This window comes from Phytophthora cinnamomi, assembly GCF_018691715.1.
Source record: "Phytophthora cinnamomi strain GKB4 chromosome Unknown Contig95, whole genome shotgun sequence".
In the NCBI taxonomy this organism is placed as follows: domain Eukaryota; phylum Oomycota; class Peronosporomycetes; order Peronosporales; family Peronosporaceae; genus Phytophthora; species Phytophthora cinnamomi.
The window spans coordinates 1,523-22,288 of NW_027151028.1; positions in this window are offsets into that span (position 1 = coordinate 1,523).

Here is a 20,766-nt window from a genome sequence, read left to right on the forward strand (position 1 = left end):
CCATAACAACTCTCCCTTTCTAACCATTCTACATCACACATTCTACACACCTCCCTTTCTATTTTTATATACTATATACCTCTACGACCTACCCCTCACAACTCCCATCCTCCCCACCTACTTCATCCAAAACCACACCCTCATCTCCATGGGGCCGACCTCCACGTTCCGTAGTGCCAACTTTGGGGAAGCGTCTTGAGGTCACTATTTGGAGATAGAGGACAAGTGATGGCGCAAAAAACATCTACACGTCGCGTACAATCCATTGAAATACCCAATACGACCCCTACCCTCGAATACCATATCGCCCCGTCTATGAAAACATTGCATACACATAGCATCAACACGCGGCTCGTGGGAGACCACCCAAGCCGTCTGACCGATGATAAGACATACACATACAACCCACCACACTGTCATATGTTTCGGACGACACTTTGACACGGAACGATGGACCATCACGTGTGAGTCGCTGAAAGGGCGCATTTATTCCGCTTGTTTAAGCTCGCAGCGCGGCCTTTGTACCGTGTGCGTTTCCGCTTATCTTTACTTGAATGTAGTATGGGATCGTTACAAGCTCGCATTGGCTACAACCCATATGATTTTGCGTGGTAAAAGTTTGTAAAAGTGACTATATAGCTGCTTGTTGGCAACAGCCAAATTTCTGCGTCAATATGGTTTGTATGCCGTCAAACGCGAATGCAAATCGCTGATTGGCTGAATATTGGTGCTTGTAACGGGGTTACACGTACAAGTGGCTGCAAGCCACTTGTGAATTTAACAGATAGGTTATCTGTTAAACGTTTTGGATACTTCCTCACCTTGGTGTAAGACACATCGATGGATACATTGAAGTGGGCCACCACAATGAGTGGTCCACACCTACCCAAAAGATCCTGTTGGTAGAAAGCAGCATCTTTCTACCAATTAGAGACATGCATATTGGCGGGGCTCTGACAGCCAGCCGCTGCCAACCCTTTCATAGATGATAAACAGTTTTTAGCAGATTTTAGAGGAAGGCCATTTTACAAACAAATACAGTTCTCATTTTACCTAATCTAAGTCACTTGGAATCCTATCTGATTTAAATTATATTTGTGTATTCAAATATAATTAACCTAAGTAATTACTAAGTACTTACGCTTCCTCATACACGTTGCGCAACGTGTGAGCTAATGTAGTGAGTCAGGTTAGACCCACTACACCTGGTAGCACTTTGTAGTCCGTCCAACGACCGACTGCTTGACGTTTGTACGCGGTGTACGAACGCGGAGGCGAGAACCACATGAGCACGGAGGTGCCCATGGAGAGCTCCAACACGCCTGCAACGCATGTTGCACACGCTGACTGCCCCCACCTGTCTGACCCAGAGTGGGAGGCCCTCCAACGACTGTCAACAGTCATTGGAGAAGCGGCGATAGCTACAATGCTGCGTACGCTATCGCCGACGGAGCAACATGGTGTTGCTCTAGGATTCATCATGAAGGAGCAGCGTGACGCTGCTCCCTCAGTGACGGCGTCGTCAGGGACGACACCGCGTGCTCAACCATTAAAGTTGAGCGTAAGCAATTACGTGGGAAGAGAGGGTGAGCCTCTCCTCCGATGGCTTGTCGAGCTCGACACAGCCATAGCGGCTCGACGCATCGTCGACCCGCTGTCGAAGGTCGCGTTCGCCATGTCCTGCCTTGGCGGACGCGCAAGGAGTTGGGCGTATGGACGCCGACTCTCCGATCCTACGTGCTTCAACACGTACGAAGTGTTCAAAGAGGAGCTCAAACAAGCGTTTGAGCCCCCGCAAAACGAGTTCCGGTCGAGGGCGGAGTTCCTCGACCTTCGGCAGGGTAAGCATGACGTCCATGCTTACGCGCAGCGCGCACGATATTTGGTATCAAATATCGTGACTAACCCGATTGACGAGGCGACCAAGGTCGTCACGTTCATGAAGGGGCTTAGAGATGGGCCTGTGAAGACCTATCTCTTCCGAGAGTACCCGAGTACTCTCGAAGCTGCGATTACGCTTGCCATGCAAGAAGAGTTTTGCCTGCGGCAGGCTAAACTGCATGTGAACGTGCCGAGGCCGCAACCGCGCCCGGTAGCGAGGCCGGGAGGTCCAGAACCAATGGACCTCTCGAATGCAACAACTGTTGGTTACCAGCAGCAGGGAGGTAACGTGCGATACTTCCGTTGCGGAAGGATCGGTCACTTTGCACGGGAGTGCACAGCTCCCATGCCCCCTGGAGGTGGCCGTCGTGGCGATGCTAGGCATCGCCGCGGACCAACAAAAAACGCGAACATCCAGTAGGCGCGGGGCGCCCTACTGGTAGTGCAGTCGCGCGTGCCGACATCGGGCACGCGACACTGAGGACTGCAGCCCCCAGTGAGACCAACTCTCACTGCAAGAAACGAGATGACAGGCCGAACCTTGTCATCTTGAAGGTTTACTCGAAGAGAGCGAGTGACTCTCTTCGAGCTTTGGTAGATTCAGGCGCGTCGAACAACTTAGTTCGACTACGAAGCCTGTCGAGACTTGACTTCGAGGAAGTAAATGTACCTCGAAGTCTTCTGGAGGTACGACTGGCAACAGGTGCCATCGTGAAGACCGAAAAGCGCGTCGTGAACGTGCGCTTCTCGTACAAACAACGAGTGTTTGTCGAACACTTTAGCGTCCTGGACCTGGACGATAAGTTCGACGTAGTAATGGGCATGCCGTGGCTTGCACGGCATGATCCGGTGATAGACTGGAAGAAGCGCACGCTCGTGCGCTTCGGACGCGACAGCGGAACAGAGAGCGATGGCCCTGTTACCGCAGCGCACGCACCAACAGGCGCGCGCGGCTCACCAGTCGAGACAGCGCTTTATGCTGCTGTCCCGGAGTGCACAAGAAGTGCGCGAGGGCGCGCACAAGTGAAACCCATGTCGACAATGCTGCCGACGTCGGAAGAAAAAGATGTGTTGGTTCCGGGAACCAACACCCACGTTCAAGCGTGTAAGGGACAGTCCCTGACCCGAAGCGGTCAGATCGACAACGACGCGTCGGCTCCGGGAGCCGACGCACCCTCGGGCAAGAGGGGCTCCGCCAATGAATGGCGTCGAGGTGACGAAGGCGTGTCAACTCCGGGAGTTGACGCTGCAAACAGTGCGGACGGTTGCAAACGTACCGCACTGACGCAATTTCATGCTGTCGTGCAGCCGGGCTGCACGACGAAGCTCATGCAGTCAAGCCGGGCTTGATATCGCGCGCCCGCAGACAGGGTCTGCCGGCGAAGGACACATTACCGTGGTGCCGGGCTGCACGAAGGAAAATGCGGTCAAGCCGGGCTTGATACCGCGCGCCGGCGGACAGGGTCCGCCGGCGAACAACTGTCCACGGCCGGGCCTGGACCAGAAGAACAACTGTGCGGAGCCCGGGCTCCGCACAACAAGAAAGACGGCGAATGCAGAGAACGCTGCGCAAGTCTCGGTCCGGGACCGAGACGCAACAAGAGCAGTCTGCTGGGCAGACTGCGGCGGTGACGTCGAATGTCAAGACGGTAAGCGTCTTGACGCGCACCGACACTGGATTCCAGTATCATGAGATGGAACTCGCTAGTCCTCCGACGATGGCATCGGAGTTGACTTCGCTTCCAGCCATGAGCTGGAAGCGCTTCACGCGCGACTTGCACGATGGACGCATCGAGCAAGTCTGCGTTCTTTCGGACAGCGAAAGAACGGAGAGCGAGAGCGAAGAGCTGAGGCAGCTCTTCATGGGAAGTACCACTGAGAGTGAAGACACTCTCAGTGCGAAGACGAAGCGAGAGCGCTTCGAGGAACAAGGTTGGGACTCGTTAAAGTCGAGTCCCTATTACGAATTGTTGAGGGAGTACAAAGGCGTACTCCCGGAAGAGATTCCTGCGGAGCTTTCGCAGGATAAGGGCATTCAGCACGAGATTGATCTCGTGCCGGGCACGAAGTACTGTGTCACGCGGCAGTGGCCACTGCCGCGAGAACAAGTAAAAGCGATCGACGACTTCTTTGAAAGTCGTAGCAAAGCAGGACAAGTGCGGGAATCAAAGTCCCCGCACAGTGCTCCGACGTTCTGTGTCAAGAAGCCACAGGGCGGATGGCGCATCGTTCATGCCTACAACAAGCTGAACGATGCGACGGTACCGGCGCAGACGCCGATACCGCGAAAAGATGTTATCATCGATTCGATGGCCGGGAGCACCGTTTACAGTGCTCTCGACTTGCGAGGTGGATTTTATCAAATCCTAATGCGTGAGAGCGATATTCCTCTCACGGCAGTGAGCACGCCAAGCGGCATGCTCTGGGAATGGCTAGTAATGCCACAGGGGCTTAGAATGCCCCTGCGACTGTCAACAGGTGCGTGACGCACTTGTTGCGCTCGGTGCGCGACTTCGCACCGAGCTACTTCGATGATGTGTTCATCCACAGCCGAGCTGTGGACGGGAAGACCGACGTAGAGATGTACAGGATGCATCTCCGGAAGCTACTTGAGCTTATGCGAAAGCATAAGCTCTACGCGAACCTGAAGAAGTGTATCTTCGGGGCGAGCGAGATACCCGTCCTCGGGTGTCTCGTAGGAACGAATGGTGTTCGCCCTGACCCAGAAAAGGTCAGAGTGATTAACGAATGGCCAACGCCTTCAAGTGTCAAGGAACTGAGGCAGTTCCTTGGCTTGGCCACGTACTTGTGCAAGTACGTGGAAGACTATGCGGGCAAGATCCGCCCGCTGTCACAGCTTCTTAAGAAAGAAGCTGTGTGGAATTGGACAACCGATTGCCAAAAGGCATTCGATGCAGTCAAGCGGGGCTTGACTGAGGCGCCGATCTTGGCAGTGGCTGACCAAGATCGCCCATTTCACGTAGTGTGTGACGCATCCGATTTCGCGATCGGATGCGCGTTGATGCAGCACGATCACGAGGGCCGTGATCGTGTCGTCTACTACCAATCGCGTCAGCTGAAGCCAGCTGAGCGCAACTACCCGGTGCATGACAAGGAACTCCTTGCCATGAAGTACGCACTCGCACAGTTCCGAGTGTATTGCTTGGAAGTAGACCATTTGTGGTCTACACCGACCTTGCATCACTGCGCACCGCAGTGAAGTCGCCACACATATCACAAAGAAAGGCGATATGGCTCTCATTCTATGCGGAGTATAACCTCCGGGTCGAATACAAACCCGGAAGATTGAATGTAGTGGCCGACGCGTTATCACGTCGGCCGGACTACGCGGAAGCTGCTGACGTCAATGCCATTGACGTCATGCGATCGAGCAAACCCACATCGTCCCTGTTGGATGATGTGAAGGCCGCGTACGCGCACGATGCGGACGCGAAACGCTTGTTGGCCTATGGCACAGCGCCTTCTGACAAGGCTCGTCAGAAGTTGCCAAACACCTTCGTGCGCGTGCACACCGATATCGGGTGCACCACGGACTGCTTCTTTATAATGCAGTCGACGACAACGCGGATCACGTTGTCGTGCCGAATGACCATGACCTGCGACTCAGGATCATGTACGAGTATCATGATGCCCCGACTGCGGGACATCTCGGACGTGAGAAGACATACGTCCTTCTCACACGCGACTTCTACTGGCACCACCAGTACAAGTGGGCGCTCAAGTACATCCGTGCTTGCGAGGTATGCCAACGCGTAAAGCCTGCGCCATTCGCGCAGGCTCCTTTACAATCACTACCGACTCCGTTGGAGTGTTGGAAGTCCATGTCTTTGGACTTCATCTTTGGTCTCCCCTCGGATAGCGGAGGGAACACCGGTGTTGTGGTCTTTGTAGACCGCTTCAGCAAGATGGTACATCTTGCTGCGGTGCCAGCAGAGGTGACCGCGAAGCAGACGGCCCGTCTGCTCGTCGACATGGTGTTCAAACACCATGGCATGCCGTCCGACATCGTGTCGGACAGAGACCCGCGCTTCACAGCGCACCTGTGGCAAGAAGTGTTTACACTTCTTGGGAGCCAGCTTTCCATGTCGACTGCGGATCATCCGCAGACGGACGGTCAAACCGAGCGCGTGAATCGCGTGCTCGTCGATATGTTGAAGAGCTACGCTCACTCGTTCCAATACTGGAGCGAGTGCTTATCGATGGCAGAGTTTGCCATCAATAACTCAGTGCATGCCTCGACCGGGCATACACCGTTCTACGTGAATGCCATGCGGCATCCACGTCTACCGAGTTTACTCGGGTGATGGCTCCCACTTTAAGTGTGGGAGGATCTACGACTGCAACACAGCAGCCGCAGAAACCGCTGACACTTGCACAGTGTCAGCTGCAACAATGGACAAGCCACATGGTCTGCGCAGGGCGCAGACTCCCCTAACAACATGGCCAACGACCACGGGTCTGCGCAGGGCGCAGACACCGCAAGAAACCACGCAGAGGCCGGGCCTCTAGCGGAGAGCGAGCTGAATGACTTCAGCTCGGATGCAATCAGTTTCATCACCAAAAGACAAGCCGTGATTCGGTTTGTCCAAGACACAATAGCAGCTTCTGTTGATCAGCAGAAGCTGAACGCAGACAATGCGGGCAGAGGCAACACAAATGAATTTAAAGTTGGTTCATTGGTTTTGTTAGCTACACAAAACCTGCCTAGACATGCAGTTTCGGATTTCGGAGCAAGCAAGCTTGCTCCGCGCTTCATCGGGCCGTTCACTGTGTTGGCACGGCACGGCAACGCATACACACTAGACATACCGTCTAGCATGCGCCTCCATCCGACCTTTTACGTCGGACGGCTGAAACCATACCGGCAGCACGAGCCATCTAGCTCGGCTGACCCGAAGCCTCGGCAGGAGCCGAGGCAGAAGCAGAGGACTTGGCCTCGGCGACGAGCAACCTCTCCTCCAGCGCGCGGACGCGCTGAACCTTCATCTGGGTCCCCAGCTCGACCTGGATATTCGAGGGCGGTCTGCGAGACCGCCGCGACTTAATTCTGGTTCGCCAGCTCCTGTTTCAGGGCGGCGAACTCAGCGCCTACAGACGCTCCACGGTGGTCACCCGGCCGTGGAGAGACGCTTACTGATCAGCCCGGGGCTGATCATACCCAGGCGTGTTCCCACCCCGCCACCGTCGATCCGTGACGCCCGCGGCTCAACCCGCTGGATTGTTGAGCGGATTGTTGACCATAGTATCCCGAAAACGAACCCTCAAGGGGCTCGTTTTCGTATTCATGGAGAGGATTTCCTCCCCATCGAGATACATGGGAGCCGCGGAACGTCTTGCTGGAGGACGTTCCGGAAATGGTGAGGGCGTACGAAGAGCAGTACGCGCTGGCGCAGCGGAAGTAACACGAGCGCTGCGATCATCATAGCGCCCGAACCCTCACGTGCTAAGAACTCAGCACGGAGCTCTTTGAGACTCTCGGGCACACGGAACGACGTGTACCCGTTCAGGTCGCAGTCGCTCAAGCGGACCGCGCCTGAAGCACTTCGTGCACTGAAAGCCCTCGGGCACAGCGCACGGCACATTTGCCTCCTCAGCAGCAACATGAAGTTGCTCCAGCTTTCCACGCTTCGAGTACGTCTCGAAGCGATCACTGCTTAATCCGATCACGGTAAGCACTCGGCCTCTTGTTGAAGTTCTCAACAAAGGCGTTCCAGCTTGACAAAGTGCCTGCCATTCGGGCACTTTGCTGCGAGAGGTCTTCTTGCTTTGAAACCATCGGAGCTCATGAAAGAGTCCGATGTAGTAATCGCGCCTTTGATGCGTTTCCGCATCAAAGTGCAGCTCGGCAACCACAGCGTCATCTTTGATGGCGCTGCATACACAGCGGCACCTCATTCGGGTACCGAGTTCCCATACCGGTCCGCGATCTCGGACGCGGATGGCATCCATGGATCGCGCGCTGCGCCTGCAGCGGAGTACTGAGCCCCAGCGGAAGCGAGCGGGGTATCACTCTCAGTACGCGAACGCTTCGAACTCGAAGCGTCCGATTCGTCCCCTTCACGCGGACGAACGTTCTTGGCGTGAGGGTCGAGCGATTCGCTCGACACTGAGTCTTTACGCTTTGAGGGCGAGTCCTCCTCGCCCTCTATGTCTTCATCGTCGTCGTCGAAGTCGACGACGTCGCCATACTTCGGCTTCTGGCGTTCGAAGTAGTCGTCGATGGAGATGACTCCCCACCGACTTTGCGGACTTCTTCTGAGGCGCGCTGATCGTTGAATGAGCGCGGGTTTCTTCTCCAAACGCGGAGAATTGACGAATGGTCAATTCCAAAGATTGACGTGCGGGGACCCCGCGCGTCTAAGGGGGGATGGTGTAACGGGGTTACACGCACAAGTGGCTACAAGCCACTTGTGAATTTAACAGATAGGTTATCTGTTAAAAGGTTTAGATACTTCCTCGCCTTGGTGTAAGACACACCAATGGATACATTGAAGTGGACCACCACAATGAGTGGTCCACACATACCCAAAAGATCCTATTGGTAGAAAGCAGCATCTTTCTACCAATCAGAGCTATGCATATTAGCGGGGCTCTGACAGCCAGCCGCTGTCAACCCTTTCATAGATGATAAACAGTTTTTAGCAGATTTTAGAGGAAGATCAATTCACAAACAATACAGTTCTCATTTTACCTTAAACTAGCTACATGGAGTCTTGTCTAAGTTAGCTTATATTTGTGTATTCAAATATAATTAACCTAAGTAATTACTAAGTACTTACGCTTCCTCATACACGTTGCGCAACGTGTAAGCTAAAAGTAGTGAGTCAAGTTAGACCCACTCCAGTGCTAAACCATATGGGTGGGCACTATAGTCAAGTTCGGCGTGGTTGAAAACGTCCCTCCCGAATTTCCAGCTACCGAGTAGCTATATTTGCTGCAGAATTGCTATCGTTTATTATTAGGTGGTATGCCCTTTCTATGTCACACGGGAGTGGTACAGTTGAATTCGCCACCTGCGATAACCTATTTCCCCAAATTTTCAGCTTATAAAGACGAGGTGTTGCTGATCCGCAATTGGTGCTCTTGCGCAACTCAGGACATGTTCTTACATTTGTTCAATCAGAACACAGGACACAGCCTATTATGGGCCAATCACAGAGGACCTGCCTCCATCGACTACACGGTTCACCTCCATCGACTACAGTGCAAAAGTGCTCAGCAACTGTGGTTTTGCCTCCATCACCTCCATCGACTGCAGTTCAGACCGCGTATCCTGATTACAGCCCATCATTCACTTCATCCAAAAACACACCTTCGTCAACACCCCACAACAACAACACTTCCCACCACCATTCTCCCTCACACAGCCTCTCTGTAGTGGGTCTAACCTGACTCACTACATTAGCTCACACGTTGCGCAACGTGTATGAGGAAGCGTAAGTACTTAGTAATTACTTAGGTTAATTATATTTGAATACACAAATATAAGCTAACTTAGACAAGACTCCAAGTAGCTAGTTTAAGGTAAAATGAGAACTGTATTGTTTGTGAATTGATCTTCCTCTAAAATCTGCTAAAAACTGTTTATCATCTATGAAAGGGTTGACAGCGGCTGGCTGTCAGAGCCCCGCTAATATGCATAGCTCTGATTGGTAGAAAGATGCTGCTTTCTACCAATAGGATCTTTTGGGTATGTGTGGACCACTCATTGTGGTGGTCCACTTCAATGTATCCATTGGTGTGTCTTACACCAAGGCGAGGAAGTATCTAAACCTTTTAACAGATAACCTATCTGTTAAATTCACAAGTGGCTTGCAGCCACTTGTACGTGTAACCCCGTTACACCATCCCCCCTTAAGGTTAGACGCGCGGGGTCCCCGCACGTCAATCTTTTGGAATTGACCATTCGTCAATTCTCCGCGTTTGGAGAAGAAACCCGCGCTCATTCAACGATCAGCGCGCCTCAGAAGAAGTCCGCAAAGTCGGTGGGGAGTCATCTCTCCATCGACGACTACTTCGAACGCCAGAAGCCGAAGTACGGCGACGTCGTCGACTTCGACGACGACGATGAAGACATAGAGGGCGAGGAGGACTCGCCCTCAAAGCGTAAAGACTCAGTGTCGAGCGAATCGCTCGACCCTCACGCCAAGAACGTTCGTCCGCGTGAAGGGGACGAATCGGACGCTTCGAGTTCGAAGCGTTCGCGTACTGAGAGTGATACCCCGCTCGCTTCCGCTGGGGCTCTCAGTACTCCGCCCGCTGCAGGCGCAGCGCGCGATCCATGGATGCCATCCGCGTCCGAGATCGCGGACCGGTATGGGAACTCGGTACCTCCGAATGAGGTGCCGCTGTACGTATGCAGCGCCATCAAAGATGACGCTGTGGCTGCCGAGCTGCACTTTGATGCGGAAACGCATCAAAGGCGCGATTACTACATCGGACTCTTTCATGAGCTCCGATGGTTTCAAAGCAAGAAGACCTCTTCTCGCAGCAAAGTGCCCGAATGGCAGGCACTTTGTCAAAGCTGGAACGCCTTTGTTGAGAACTTCAACAAGAGGCCGAGTGCTTACCGTGATCGGATTAAGCAAGCGCGTGATCGCTTCGAGACGTACTCGAAGCGTGGAAAGCTGGAGCAACTTCATGTTGCTGCTGAGGAGGCAAATGTGCCGTGCGCTGTGCCCGAGGGCTTTCAGTGCACGAAGTGCTTTCCAGGCGCGGTCCGCTTGAGCGACCGCGACCTGAACGGGTACACGTCGTTCCGTGTGCCCGAGAGTCTCAAAGAGCTCCGTGCTGAGTTCTTAGCACGTGAGGGTTCGGGCGCTAGCGATGATCGCAGCGCTCGTGTTACTTCCGCTGCGCCAGCGCGTACTGCTCTTCGTACGCCCTCACCATTTCCGGAACGTCCTCCAGCAAGACGTTCCGCGGCTCCCATGTATCTCGATGGGGAGGAAATCCTCTCCAACGAATACGAAAACGAGCCCCTTGAGGGTTCGTTTTCGGGATACTATGGTCAACAATCCGCTCAACAATCCAGCGGGTTGAGCCGCGGGCGTGACGGATCGACGGTGGCGGGGGTGGGAACACGCCCCGGGTATGATCAGCCCCGGGCTGATCAGTAAGCGTCTCTCCACGGCCGGGTGACCACCGTGGAGCGTCTGCAGGGCGCTGAGTTCGCCGCCCTGAAACAGGAGCTGGCGAACCAGAAGGCCCAAGTCGCGGCGGTCTCGCAGACCGCCTCGAATATCCAGGTCGAGCTGGGGACCCAGATGAAGGGGTTGCTCCAGCGCGTCCGCGCGCTGGAGGAGAGGTTGCTCGTCGCCGAGGCCAAGTCCTCCGCTTCTGCCTCGGCTCCTGCCGAGGCTTCGGGTCAGCCGAGCTAGATGGCTCGTGCTGCCGGTATGGCTTCAGCCGTCCGACGTAAAAGGTCGGATGGAGGCGCATGCTAGACGGTATGTCTAGCGTGTATGCGTTGCCGTGCCGTGCCAACACAGTGAACGGCCCGATGAAGCGCGGAGCAAGCTTGCTTGCTCCGAAATCCGAAACTGCATGTCTAGGCAGGTTTTGTGTAGCTAACAAAACTAATGAACCAACTTTAAATTAATTTGTGTTGCCTCTGCCCGCATTGTCTGCGTTCAGCTTCTGTTGATCAACAGAAGCTGCTATTGTGTCTTGGACAAACCGAATCACGGCTTGTCTTTTGGTGATGAAACTGATTGCATCCGAGCTGAAGTCATTCAGCTCGCTCTCCGCTAGAGGCCCGGCCTCTGCGTGGTTCTTTGCGGTGTCTGCGCCCTGCGCAGACCCGTGGTCGTTGGCCATGTTGTTGGGGGAGTCTGCGCCCTGCGCAGACTCATGTGGCTTGTCCATTGTTGCAGCTGACACTGTGCAAGTGTCAGCGGTTTTCTGCGGCTGCTGTGTTGCAGTCGTAGATCCTCCCACACTTAAAGTGGGAGCCATCACTCCGAGTAAACTCGGTAGACGTGGATGCCGCATGGCATTCACGTAGAACGGTGTATGCCCTGTCGAGGCATGCACTGAGTTATTGATGGCAAACTCTGCCGCGTCTAACCTTAAGGGGGGATGGTGTAACGGGGTTACACGTACAAGTGGCTGCAAGCCACTTGTGAATTTAACAGATAGGTTATCTGTTAAAAGGTTTAGATACTTCCTCGCCTTGGTGTAAGACACACCAATGGATACATTGAAGTGGACCACCACAATGAGTGGTCCACACATACCCAAAAGATCCTATTGGTAGAAAGCAGCATCTTTCTACCAATCAGAGCTATGCATATTAGCGGGGCTCTGACAGCCAGCCGCTGTCAACCCTTTCATAGATGATAAACAGTTTTTAGCAGATTTTAGAGGAAGATCAATTCACAAACAATACAGTTCTCAATTTACCTTAAACTAGCTACATGGAGTCTTGTCTAAGTTAACTTATATTTGTGTATTCAAATATAATTAACCTAAGTAATTACTAAGTACTTACGCTTCCTCATACACGTTGCGCAACGTGTAAGCTAAAAGTAGTGAGTCAAGTTAGACCCACTCCAGTGCTAAACCATATGGGTGGGCACTATAGTCAAGTTCGGCGTGGTTGAAAACGTCCCTCCCGAATTTCCAGCTACCGAGTAGCTATATTTGCTGCAGAATTGCTATCGTTTATTATTAGGTGGTATGCCCTTTCTATGTCACACGGGAGTGGTACAGTTGAATTCGCCACCTGCGATAACCTATTTCCCCAAATTTTCAGCTTATAAAGACGAGGTGTTGCTGATCCGCAATTGGTGCTCTTGCGCAACTCAGGACATTTTCTTGCATTTGTTCAATGAGAACACAGGACACAGCCTATTATGGGCCAATCACAGAGGACCTGCCTCCATCGACTACACGGTTCACCTCCATCGACTACAGTGCAAAAGTGCTCTGCAACTGTGGTTTTGCCTCCATCACCTCCATCGACTGCAGTTCAGACCGCGTATCCTGATTACAGCCCATCATTCACTTCATCCAAAAACACACCTTCGTCAACACCCCACAACAACAACACTTCCCACCACCATTCTCCCTCACACAGCCTCTCTGTAGTGGGTCTAACCTGACTCACTACATTAGCTCACACGTTGCGCAACGTGTATGAGGAAGCGTAAGTACTTAGTAATTACTTAGGTTAATTATATTTGAATACACAAATATAAGCTAACTTAGACAAGACTCCATGTAGCTAGTTTAAGGTAAAATGAGAACTGTATTGTTTGTGAATTGATCTTCCTCTAAAATCTGCTAAAAACTGTTTATCATCTATGAAAGGGTTGACAGCGGCTGGCTGTCAGAGCCCCGCTAATATGCATAGCTCTGATTGGTAGAAAGATGCTGCTTTCTACCAATAGGATCTTTTGGGTATGTGTGGACCACTCATTGTGGTGGTCCACTTCAATGTATCCATTGGTGTGTCTTACACCAAGGCGAGGAAGTATCTAAACCTTTTAACAGATAACCTATCTGTTAAATTCACAAGTGGCTTGTAGCCACTTGTGCGTGTAACCCCGTTACACCATCCCCCCTTAAGGTTAGACGCGCGGGGTTCCCGCACGTCAATCTTTTGGAATTGACCATTCGTCAATTATCCGCGTTTGGAGAAGAAACCCGCGCTCATTCAACGATCAGCGCGCCTCAGAAGAAGTCCGCAAAGTCGGTGGGGAGTCATCTCTCCATCGACGACTACTTCGAACGCCAGAAGGCGAAGTACGGCGACGTCGTCGACTTCGACGACGACGATGAAGACATAGAGGGCGAGGAGGACTCGCCCTCAAAGCGTAAAGACTCAGTGTCGAGCGAATCGCTCGACCCTCACGCCAAGAACGTTCGTCCGCGTGAAGGGGACGAATCGGACGCTTCGAGTTCGAAGCGTTCGCGTACTGAGAGTGATACCCCGCTCGCTTCCGCTGGGGCTCTCAGTACTCCGCCCGCTGCAGGCGCAGCGCGCGATCCATGGATGCCATCCGCGTCCGAGATCGCGGACCGGTATGGGAACTCGGTACCTCCGAATGAGGTGCCGCTGTACGTATGCAGCGCCATCAAAGATGACGCTGTGGCTGCCGAGCTGCACTTTGATGCGGAAACGCATCAAAGGCGCGATTACTACATCGGACTCTTTCATGAGCTCCGATGGTTTCAAAGCAAGAAGACCTCTTCTCGCAGCAAAGTGCCCGAATGGCAGGCACTTTGTCAAAGCTGGAACGCCTTTGTTGAGAACTTCAACAAGAGGCCGAGTGCTTACCGTGATCGGATTAAGCAAGCGCGTGATCGCTTCGAGACGTACTCGAAGCGTGGAAAGCTGGAGCAACTTCATGTTGCTGCTGAGGAGGCAAATGTGCCGTGCGCTGTGCCCGAGGGCTTTCAGTGTACGAAGTGCTTCCCAGGTGCGGTCCGCTTGAGCGACCGCGACCTGAACGGGTACACGTCGTTCCGTGTGCCCGAAAGTCTCAAAGAGCTCCGTGCTAAGTTCTTAGCACGTGAGGGTTCGGGCGCTGGCGATGATCGCAGCGCTCGTGTTACTTCCGCTGCGCCAGCGCGTACTGCTCTTCGTACGCCCTCACCATTTCCGGAACGTCCTCCAGCAAGACGTTCCGCGGCTCCCATGTATCTCGATGGGGAGGAAATCCTCTCCAACGAATACGAAAACGAGCCCCTTGAGGGTTCGTTTTCGGGATACTATGGTCAACAATCCGCTCAACAATCCAGCGGGTTGAGCCGCGGGCGTGACGGATCGACGGTGGCGGGGGTGGGAACACGCCCCGGGTATGATCAGCCCCGGGCTGATCAGTAAGCGTCTCTCCACGGCCGGGTGACCGTCGTGGAGCGTCTGCAGGGCGCTGAGTTCGCCGCCCTGAAACAGGAGCTGGCGAACCAGAAGGCCCAAGTCGCGGCGGTCTCGCAGACCGCCTCGAATATCCAGGTCGAGCTGGGGACCCAGATGAAGGGGTTGCTACAGCGCGTCCGCGCGCTGGAGGAGAGGTTGCTCGTCGCCGAGGCCAAGTCCTCCGCTTCTGCCTCGGCTCCTGCCGAGGCTTCGGGTCAGCCGAGCTAGATGGCTCGTGCTGCCGGTATGGCTTCAGCCGTCCGACGTAAAAGGTCGGATGGAGGCGCATGCTAGACGGTATGTCTAGTGTGTATGCGTTGCCGTGCCGTGCCAACACAGTGAACGGCCCGATGAAGCGCGGAGCAAGCTTGCTTGCTCCGAAATCCGAAACTGCATGTCTAGGCAGGTTTTGTGTAGCTAACAAAACTAATGAACCAACTTTAAATTCATTTGTGTTGCCTCTGCCCGCATTGTCTGCGTTCAGCTTCTGTTGATCAACAGAAGTTGCTATTGTGTCTTGGACAAACCGAATCACGGCTTGTCTTTTGGTGATGAAACTGATTGCATCCGAGCTGAAGTCATTCAGCTCGCTCTCCGCTAGAGGCCCAGCCTCTGCGTGGTTCTTTGCGGTGTCTGCGCCCTGCGCAGACCCGTGGTCGTTGGCCATGTTGTTGGGGGAGTCTGCGCCCTGCGCAGACTCATGTGGCTTGTCCATTGTTGCAGCTGACACTGTGCAAGTGTCAGCGGTTTTCTGCGGCTGCTGTGTTGCAGTCGTAGATCCTCCCACACTTAAAGTGGGAGCCATCACTCCGAGTAAACTCGGTAGACGTGGATGCCGCATGGCATTCACGTAGAACGGTGTATGCCCTGTCGAGGCATGCACTGAGTTATTGATGGCAAACTCTGCCATCGATAAGCACTCGCTCCAGTATTGGAACGAGTGAGCGTAGCTCTTCAACATATCGACGAGCACGCGATTCACGCGCTCGGTTTGACTGTCCGTCTGCGGATGATCCGCAGTCGACATGGAAAGCTGGCTCCCAAGAAGTGTAAACACTTCTTGCCACAGGTGCGCTGTGAAGCGCGGGTCTCTGTCCGACACGATGTCGGACGGCATGCCATGGTGTTTGAACACCATGTCGACGAGCAGACGGGCCGTCTGCTTCGCGGTCACCTCTGCTGGCACCGCAGCAAGATGTACCATCTTGCTGAAGCGGTCTACAATGACCACAACACCGGTGTTCCCTCTGCTATCCGGGGGAAGACCAAAGATGAAGTCCAAAGACATGGACTTCCAACACTCCAACGGAGTCGGTGGTGATTGTAAAGGAGCCTGCGCGAATGGCGCATGCTTTACGCGTTGGCACACCTCGCAAGCACGGATGTACTTGCGCACCCACTTATACTGGTGGTGCCAGTAGAAGTCGCGCGTGAGAAGGACGTAAGTCTTCTCACGTCCGAGATGTCCCGCAGTCGGGGCATCATGATACTCGTACATGATCCTGAGTCGCAGGTCATGGTCATTCGGCACGACAACGTGATCCGTGTTGTCGTCGACTGCATTATAAAGAAGCAGTCCGTGGTGCACCCGATATCGGTGTGCACGCGCACGAAGGTGTTTGGCAACTTCTGACGAGCCTTGTCAGAAGGCGCTGTGCCATAGGCCAACAAGCGTTTCGCGTCCGCATCGTGCGTGTACGCGGCCTTCACATCATCCAACAGGGACGATGTGGGTTTGCTCGATCGCATGACGTCAATGGCATTGACGTCAGCAGGTTCAGCGTAGTCTGACCGACGTGATAACGAGTCGGCCACTACATTCAGTCTTCCGGGTTTGTATTCGGCCCGGAAATTATACTCCGCAAAGAATGAGAGCCATCTCGCCACTCTTTGTGATATATGTGGCTACTTCACTGCGGTGCGCAGTGATACATGGTCGGTGTAGACCACGAATGGTCTAGGGTTTAGTAATTACACTTGGAATTTCGCGAGTGCATACTTCATGGCAAGGAGTTCCTTGTCATGCGCCGAATAGTTGCGCTCAGCTGCCTTCATCTGACGCGACTGGTAATAGACGACACGATCACGGCCCTCGTGATCGTGCTGCATCAACGCATATCCGATCGCGAAGTCGGATGCGTCACACACTACGTGAAATGGGCGATCTTGGTCAGCCACTGCCAAGATCGGCACCTCAGTCAAGCCCCGCTTGACTGCATCGAATGCCTTTTGGCAATCGGTTGTCCAATTCCACACAGCTTCTTTCTTAAGAACCTGTGACAGCGGGCGGATCTTGCCCGCATAGTCTTCCACGTACTTGCACAAGTACGTGGCCAAGCCAAGGAACTGCCTCAGTTCCTTGACACTTGAAGGCGTTGGCCATTCATTGATCACTCTGACCTTTTCCGGGTCAGGGCGAACACCATTCTTCTCTACGAGACACCCGAGGACGGGTATCTCGCTCGCCCCGAAGATACACTTCTTCAGGTTCGCGTAGAGCTTATGCTTTCGCATAAGCTCAAGTAGCTTCCGGAGATGCACCCTGTGCATCTCTATGTCGGTCTTTCCGTCCACAGCCCGGCTGTGGATGAATACATCATCGAAGTAGCTCGGTGCGAAGTCGCGCACCGAGCGCAACAAGTGCGTCACGCACCTGTTGAAAGTCGCAGGGGCATTTTTAAGCCCCTGTGGCATTACTAGCCATTCCCAGAGCATGCCGCTTGGCGTGCTCACTGCCGTGAGAGGGATATCGCTCTCACGCATTAGGATTTGATAAAATCCATCTCGCAAGTCGAGAGCACTGTAAACGGTGCTCCCGGCCATTGAATCGATGATAACATCTTTTCGTGGTATCGGCGTCTGCGCCGGTACCGTCGCATCGTTCAGCTTGTTGTAGGCATGAACGATGCGCCATCCGCCCTGTGGCTTCTTGACACAGAACGTCGGAGCACTGTGCGGGGACTTTGATTCCCGCACTTGTCCTGCTTTACGACGACTTTCAAAGAAGTCGTCGATCGCTTTCACTTGCTCTCGCGGCAGTGGCCACTGCCGCGTGACACAGTACTTCGTGCCCGGCACGAGATCAATCTCGTGCTGAATGCCCTTATCCTGCGGAAGCTCCGCAGGGATCTCTTCCGGGAGTACGTCTTTGTACTCCCTCAACAGTTCGTAATAGGGACTCGACTTCAGCGAGTCCCAACCTTGTTCCTCGAAGCGCTCTCGCTTCGTCTTCGCACTGAGAGTGTCTTCACTCTCAGTGGTACTTCCCATGAAGAGCTGCCTCAGCTCTTCGCTCTCGCTCTCCGTTCTTTCGCTGTCCGAAAGAACGCAGACTTGCTCGATGCGTCCATCGTGCAAGTCGCGCGTGAAGCGCTTCCAGCTCATGGCTGGAAGCGAAGTCAACTCCGATGCCATCGTCGGAGGACTAGCGAGTTCCATCTCATGATACTGGAATCCAGTGTCGGTGCGCGTCAAGACGCTTAGCGTCTTGACATTCGACGTCACCGCCGCAGTCTGCCCAGCAGACTGCTCTTGTTGCGTCTCGGTCCCGGACCGAGACTTGCGCAGCGTTCTCTGCATTCGCCGTCTTCTTGTTGTGCGGAGCCGGGCTCCGCACAGTTGTTCTTCTGGTCCAGGCCCGGCCGTGGACAGTTGTTCGCCGGCGGACCCTGTCCGCGGGCGCGCGGTATCAAGCCCGGCTTGACCGCATTTTCCTTCGTGCAGCCCGGCTGCACGGTAATGTGTCCTTTCGCCGGCAGACCCTGTCTGCGGGCGCGCGATATCAAGCCCGGCTTGACCGCATGGCGCTTCGTCGTGCAGCCCGGCTGCACGACAGCATGAAAATTGCGTCAGTGCGGTACGTTTGCAACCGTCCGCACTGTTTGCAGCGTCAACTCCCGGAGTTGACACGCCTTCGTCACCTCGACGCCATTCATTGGCGGAGCCCCTCTTGCCCGAGGGTGCGTCGGCTCCCGGAGCCGACGCGTCGTTGTCGATCTGACCACTTCGGGCCTGGGACTGTCCCTTACACGCTTGAACGTGGGTGTTGGTTCCCGGAACCAACACATCTTTTTCTTCCGACGTCGGCAGCATTGCCGACATGGGTTTCACTTGTGCGCGCCCTCGCGCACTTCTTGTGCACTCCGGGACAGCAGCATAAAGCGCTGTCTCGACTGGTGAGCCGCGCGCACCTGCTGGTGCGCGCGCTGCGGTAACAGGGCCATCGCTCTCTGTTCCGCTGTCGCGTCCGAAGCGCACGAGCGTGCGCTTCTTCCAGTCTATCACCGGATCATGCCGTGCAAGCCACGGCATGCCCATTACCACGTCGAACTTATCGTCCAGGTCCAGGACGCTAAAGTGTTCGACAAACACTCGTTGTTTGTACGAGAAGCGCACGTTCACGACGCGCTTCTCGGACTTCACGATGGCACCTGTTGCCAGTCGTACCTCCAGAAGACTTCGAGGTGCATCTACCTCCTCGAAGTCAAGTCTGGGCAGGCTTCGTAGTCGAACTAAGTTGTTCGACGCGCCTGAATCTACCAAAGCTCGAAGAGAGTCACTCGCTCTCTTCGAGTAAACCTTCAAGATGACAAGGTTCGGCCTGTCATCTCGTTTCTTGCAGTGAGAGTTGGTCTCACTGGGGGCTGCAGTCCTCAGTGTCGCGTGCCCGATGTCGGCACGCGCGACTGCAGTACCAGTAGGGCGCCCCGCGCCTACTGGATGTTCGCGTTTTTTGTTGGTCCGCGGCGATGCCTAGCATCGCCACGACGGCCACCTCCAGGGGGCATGGGAGCTGTGCACTCCCGTGCAAAGTGACCGATCCTTCCGCAACGGAAGTATCGCACGTTACCTCCCTGCTGCTGGTAACCAGCAGTTGTTGCACTCGAGAGGTCCATTGGCTCCGGACCTCCCGGCCTCGCTACCGGGCGCGGTTGCGGCCTCGGCACGTTCACATGCAGTTTAGCCTGCCGCAGGCAAAACTCTTCTTGCATGGCAAGAGTAATCGCAGCTTCGAGAGTACTCGGGTACTCTCGGAAGAGATAGGTCTTCACAGGCCCATCTCTAAGCCCCTTCATGAACGTGACGACCTTGGTCGCCTCGTCAATCGGGTTAGTCACGATATTTGATACCAAATATCGTGCGCGCTGCGCGTAAGCACGGACGTCATGCTTACCCTGCTGAAGGTCGAGGAACTCCGCCCTCGACCGGAACTCGTTTTGCGGGGGCTCAAACGCTTGCTTGAGCTCCTCTTTGAACACTTCATACGTGCTGAAGCACGTAGGATCGGAGAGTCGGCGTCCATACGCCCAACTCCTTGCGCGTCCGCCAAGGCAGGACATGGCGAACGCGACCTTCGACAGCGGGTCGACGATGCGTCGAGCCGCTATGGCTGTGTCGAGCTCGACAAGCCATCGGAGGAGAGGCTCGCCCTCTCTCCCCACGTAATTGCTTACGCTCAACTTTAAAGGTTGAGCACGCGGTGTCGTCCCTGACGACGCCGTCACTGAGGAAGCAGCGTCACGCTGCTCCTTCATAATGAATCCTAGAGCAACACCATGTTGCTCCGTCAGCGATAGCGTACGCAGCATCGTGGTTATCGCCGCTTCTCCAATGACTGTTGACAGTCGTTGGAGGGCCTCCCACTCTGCGTCAGACAGGTGGGGGCAGTCAGCGTGTGCAACATGCGTTGCAGGTGTGTTGGAGCTCTCCATGGGCACCTCCGTGCTCATGTGGTTCTCGGCTCCGCGTTCGTACACCGCGTACAAACGTCAAGCAGTCGGTCGTTGGACGGACTACAAAGTGCTACCAGGTGTAGTGGGTCTAACCTGACTCACTACATTAGCTCACACGTTGCGCAACGTGTATGAGGAAGCGTAAGTACTTAGTAATTACTTAGGTTAATTATATTTGAATACACAAATATAAGCTAACTTAGACAAGACTCCAAGTAGCTAGTTTAAGGTAAAATGAGAACTGTATTGTTTCTGAATCGATCTTCC